The sequence below is a fragment of the Dipodomys merriami genome, unplaced genomic scaffold, assembly GCF_024711535.1.
Source record: "Dipodomys merriami isolate MVZ:Mamm:240054 unplaced genomic scaffold, mDipMer1.0.p SCAF_17, whole genome shotgun sequence".
Classification (NCBI taxonomy): domain Eukaryota; kingdom Metazoa; phylum Chordata; class Mammalia; order Rodentia; family Heteromyidae; genus Dipodomys; species Dipodomys merriami.
This window is the reverse complement of record NW_027203048.1, coordinates 13,618,565-13,624,696: the sequence shown is the minus strand read 5'-3', so window position 1 is coordinate 13,624,696 and position 6,132 is coordinate 13,618,565. Positions and strand designations below refer to the sequence as shown.

The 6,132-nt window shown below is 38.1% G+C and overlaps 1 pseudogene; it reads right to left on the bottom strand.

Moving 5' to 3' along the window:
• Positions 1-4,268: 4,268 nt before the first annotated feature.
• LOC138829017 (calmodulin-1-like) lies at positions 4,269-4,760 on the bottom strand (annotated as a pseudogene).
• Between the last annotated feature and the right edge of the window lie 1,372 nt (positions 4,761-6,132).

Here is a 6,132-nt window from a genome sequence, read left to right as displayed (position 1 = left end):
ACTGTCTTTACCCTGTTCCCTCATTTCCTTTTTAAATATTCTAGCCACAAACATTAGAGATGGCAATACTATTTATGTAGAGTTGAAGGTGTGAGAAAGGCAGATTGCTTGGGTGTGGTAAATGTTTAAGGGATATTGAAGAATACAAGAAACTAGTAATGAAAGAAGGGTTAGCATGTAGGAAAAGAATTAGTAGAAGGGAATGCCATACAATTCAAAGAAGAGTTTTAAAAAGAGCAGATGGTTATTAGAGTCAAATGTTACAGCGTTTCATTTAACATCTTCAGTAACATTAACTACACAATCCAATTATTGAGCACTCCATTCCCATCCACCATTTGAATTAACTGAGATTTTATAACACAATACCATTTGTATTTGTTTAGCTTTTCCATGGAAAGAATTTCCTCTGAAAATAGGCTTATCCATTTTTCTGGAAAAGTAATTTGGAGTTTTAAAATTACCTTTAATTTTTTTAAAAGCAGATAGCCAAGGTGTTTTAAGTGTTTTCATATAGAGAAAGCAAATCACAGATATGTCTAGAAATATTCACTAGACTCAATATGCCTAGTTTAGCTTTGCTTTCCTAAAACCAAATTTGTCTTCTTAGCAAAACTTTTATATTGGGCACTGAGTTATCTAGATCTGTCTTATGTTGTTAGATTGAGCTTTTCATTAGGATCATATGAGCATACCTAATGAGTTCTAGAACATTCTGAGTTCTGGGGCTATTTATATTTTTGTATTTGGGTTTGGAAATGATATATTTCAACTCTAGGTATATTTGATGAATTAAAAATATTTGATAACTTGGTGAAACTGTCAAGCTAGTCTTCAGGAAATTAGAAATGAATGGCTATAAAATAAACTTGATAATCAATACTAGTAGTAATATAATAAATAGCAGGAAAAAAGGTGTAGGTAATAGATTCAAACTCTTACTAGTTAATGAATGCACTGATTCACCTAACAGCATTTTTGAAGCTACTTGTTGACTAATGAAGTGCAGTGTGCTTTTTGCTTAGCACTGTCTCTTCCTGTGTAGCATGGGTTCAAGTACCTCTTTTGTGGGATATAGATAAACCAGCCAACCACAGGGGCCATGCCAACGACCTGTTGTTCCTGGTGGTGGTGTGCTATGCTATTTAAAAACAAAAAGTAAAAAACTAAACCTCAAACTGATATCCATAGTAGATGGGAGCTATTTCACAAGTGCAACCCTTTAGTCTGCTCAACAAAGCAAACATTGTTTGCTTTGAATCTGCATAATTGTTTTTAATAGTTTGGACCACATGAGATTCTAAGAGCCTGTAAAAAGGTGTGGCAATTTATCCCTCCTCCCAATGTTTGGTGTAAACATATACAAGAAATAAACATGAATTGACCAAACAAAACCCCAACTCAAATCACTATGTATACAAAAATAAAGCATTCTCTAATAAACAGTCTGTAAGATGTCGGACAGACCCATGTTCTGGTTTCTGTTTTGACTGATGAACTGTGTAGGTTTGGAGAGATTGTTAGTACCTCTGAGCCTCTGCTGCTCTGAGAGAGGGATTCTAATTCTTACCTTACCAGTAGAGATCTGGTGAGAGTTCCTGGTTAGCATGATACATATGTGAGCAGTTAGTTTCCTCTCTCCCAGTTTAGGGTGCAGGTGGATGGTTTGCCCCATCTGCTTGGTATTCTCTTTTGGAGTATGAAGGAGACAGGCTTTCCTTTTGATGTCTGGCTTGGTTCCTGCTATCCTATATTTCTGGCCATGTTTCCACAAGACTAATGGCCAAGTCAGACTGTAGCATTCTGCTATTACAGCTGAGCTAGTAAGAGGTGAACTGGTAAAATTATGTGGGGAGCTCAGAGCTGCTGTTTGCAAACTGGGCAAAGAAGGTGTCCTTGGTCCATCCAGCTTTATCTCCATGGTGTTTCCCTTAATTTTTCAGGTGGGCTACACTCTTGTCAAGGGAGGGGTGATCTCCGGAGTCAGCACTCATACCTGATTCCAAGAGGAAGCACTTCTGATTTGGCTTTCAGCATTCCTTGTGTATGTGTAGGAGAGTACATTGGCTCAAAGCAATAATAACCCGACTTGTGACATGTATTATAAGCTTGTTACATGCCACATGCTCTATGTCTGTGAATTCATTGAATTCTCTCCATGCCCTGAAGCTCCTGAAAGATTCTACTTTACAGATGAGAAAACTGAGGTGTAAGGTATTGAGACATGTACAGTCACACAATCATAGTAGTATCAAAGCCTAGACATATTTTATTTAAGACCTGTTAACAGTTCATCTCTCAATTTTATTTACCATTTCTTCCTTCACCATCCTCTCAATCCCCAAACCATTCTAATCCAGGACAAGTGCTAGGATTTTTTTCCCATGTGAATCCTGAGATGTGACCTCTCTTTCTGTTATTATCTCATCCCTAAGATGTCACTGAAGGGACTTTGCCAGCTGGGAAAAGATGCAAAAGACCCCATAGCAATATTGAGGACAATATGTGCTCATAAAACGGATGCTTAAAAACAGTTATGTGTTACTGAGGGAATGAAGTAACAAAAAATTGAGGCTGATTTTTGCAATGAAACTAATGGAGCTGCATTAATTATCTGTGAACCTTATTCTGAAGTGGTCCTTAGTTTTGAATTCCAAAGGAGGCAAGAGGAGCACAGGATACGATGTTCTTTAAGGTGAATGATCCAGTCTTTTTGAGTTAGGAGGTCTCACTGGAGCCATTATGATGCTGAGTTATTTTTATGTTTTTACTCTTTAAAAGGCTCTTATAAGCCCACAGAGCAGAACAATCTGGTCCATCACTGCACACCAGAATAAAATAAAAAGTGTGACACCTTTTTTAAAAGCAAAAAAAATAAGCAAGATTTTCTTTAAAAGTGAAAAATAAAAGTCAATGAGGGAATAAGATGAGACATAGGGTATAATAGACACTTCAGAGTTTGGACTCAGTGTGAATTAAATCTACATTATCTTTTACTTGCATACAAAGGCCTAAGCTTGGGTTTTCTAATCTGCTAGGAAAGACTTTCCTTTTTATTCTCATCAGGGCTCAGTGATTGGTACATGACATTTCTCAGTCTGAGTGGATGTAGAAGCTTAGGTGAACATGAATTATCTACAGAGCTGCTGGCATAATTCAATAATAAGCTTTGGTCTCATTTCAACAAATCTTACATAACAAAAATATTTTGGACTTAAAGTAGCTTTTTAATTTCAAACAGTATTCAACATGAAAAAGTTTTATTTCACTGTATTTGATGTTGGGATAATTTGTGGAGGGAAGGGCAAAACAAATCGTTTAAATAGGGATACAGGTGGGCCCATTGCAACAATGAGACGTACAAGTCGTTATGTCGAAAACGAACTTTACAACTTTGGTGGTGGGGGAGGAGGGTTAGGTGGGGGAGGGCTGGGAGAGGATGGGATGGGAAGGGGAAACAAAGGAGGAGGCTACAATGCTTGATAAGAAATGTACTCATTATCTTGCCTATGTAATTGTAACCCCCTGTACAGTATTTTCACAATAAAAAAAGTTTTATTGCCTTCAACTTTATTTGTTGTTCTAGATGCTCAAAACATACTTATTCTGAGAGACAGATCATTTTTGTGACAATGGGCAAACTGAGGTCCATGTTACAACACGAACTTTTTTTCCCAGTAAATTGTAATTTTTATTAGAAAACAAATATACAACTTGGAATGGATTGAGGAAAATTGGGCCATAAGCAGATTTTCTTTAGGTGGCTAAAACAAAGTTTAAAAAGCAAGTAACAATAAAAGAAAATGTTCTGGTACAAGACCAACAGTACAAAAAATAGTGTACGAGTACCTGGATAATATACCCATTTTACAATAGTGCAACTTTTAAGTACATATTGTTGACTGTCCATAGTCCACGCAGAGTTACAACTCCACACTTCAACAACAACATGCTGACAGTTCCTAAAAGAAAACTACTTTAAAAAGGCATAACCCAGATGTTCCCTCATTTGACCAACTCCATCTAAGTTTAGATGTGCAGAAGGGCTTAGATATATCCAGAGTAAGCCACATGCAACATGTTACTTGATCAATTTTCTAAAATAAGGTTTCAGGACAATGACAGTAAGATAAAGGAATAAAACATGGAGGAATGAAATCCTAATAACTATACATGCGTATTTTTTGACAGTAGGGGAAACCTTTTACAGATAAATTACAAACAAAAGGCAAATAAACAATTTTGTACAAGAAACTGAACACATTCTGTACAATATCTTCACTTTGCTGTCATCATTTGTACAAACTCTTCATAGTTTACTTGACCATCACCATCAATATCTGCTTCCCCGATCATTTCATCAACCTCTTCATCTGTTAACTTCTCCCCCAGGTTTGTCATCACATGGCGAAGCTTGGCGAAGCTCTGCTGCACTAATATAACCACTGCCATCCTTATCAAACACACAGAATGCTTCTCTAAGTTCTTCTTCACTGTTGGTGTCTTTCATTTTTCTTGTCATCATTGTCAGAAATTCAGGAAAGTCAATTGTGCCATTACCATGGGCATCTACTTCATTAATTATGTCCTGTAATTCTGCTTCTGTGGGATTCTGCCCAAGAGACCTCATTACGGTTCCCAGTTCCTTGTTGTTATAGTTCCATCACCATCCTTGTCAAAGAGTGAAAAAGCTTCTTTGAATTCTGCAATCTGCTCTTCAGTCAGTTGATCAGCCATGCTGCAAGCGCTATTGGTTCCCGAGACGCAACCACTCGGCTCACTCTGATCAGAGTCAACATGAACTTTTTTTTCCCCGGGGACTGAACTCAGGACCTAGTCATTGTCCCTAGGCTTCTTTTGCTCAAGGCTAGCACTCTACTACTTGAGCCACAGTACCACCTTTTCTGTTTATGTGGTACTGAGGAATCTAATCCAGGGCTTCATGCATGCTAGGCAAGCACTCTACAACCAACCCACATTCCCTGCCCACAATATGAACTTTTTATGTAGCTAGTTTTCTGAGCTTTATAAACTGTGACTATTAAGTGACTTGACTGTCATGGCTGCAAAGCAAGAAACATGGGTGTTGAAGTTGGGCTCTAATATTTGTTTATGGCCTTTGGAATTAATGAGTGATTCTCAAATTATTATTTTTTTGGGGAGAGCTGGCATTGGGGCTTGAACTTCTTGGCATAAGGTTGGTACTCTACCATTTGAGCCACACCTCTACTTCTGGCTTTTCATGATTCATTGGAAATAAGAATCTCATAGATTTTCTTTTCTGGGCTGGCTTTGAACCACAACCCTTAGATCTTAGCTTACTGAGTAGCAAGGATTACAGATGTTAGCTACTAGTGCCTAGTTAATTCTTGTGTGTGTGTGTGTGTGTGTGTGTGTGTGTGTGTGTGTGTGTGTGTGTGTGTATGTGTGTGTGTGTGTGTGTGTGTGTGTGTATGTGTGTGTGTGTGTGTGTCCTGGGACTTGAACTCTGGGCCTGGGCACTGTCCCTCCACTCTTCAGCTCAAGGCTAGCACTCTACCACTTGAGCCACAGCACCACTTCTGGTTTTCTGGTGGTTTATTTGAGATAAGATTCTCATGGACATTCCTATCTGGGCTGGCTTTGAACCATAATCCTCAGATCTCAGCCTCTTGAGTAGCTAGGATTACAGGCATGAACCACTGGTGCCTGGCTGATTCTTAAATTTTAATACACATAGGAATTGTATATGGATCTTAAGTACAAGTTCTGCTTGAAGTAGGTCTTTGGTGAAGCCTGAAATTATACATTTCTAACAAGCTTCGAGATGATGCTGGTGTTGGTAGTTGAGGACCACACTTGAAGGAGCAGAAAAACCATCTGACTCTTTATTTTCTCATCTGTAAAGTGGAGATAGTGGTTACTACTGTGAAGATTATTAAACAAGTCAGTGAATCAAAGTATCTGACATACAGGAAGACCACCACAAATGCAAACATGTCTACTCTTCCATGTTTCCTGTTTTGTTCCTGTTAGTTCATTAGTGTGTTCTATTCTTTATACAAGTGTTTTTCTCTATAGTTTTTGCTGTGGCATAATCAAGCTCATGACAAGGAGGCATGCAGAAATTAGTAAGAGCCCATTTCTGTCCTC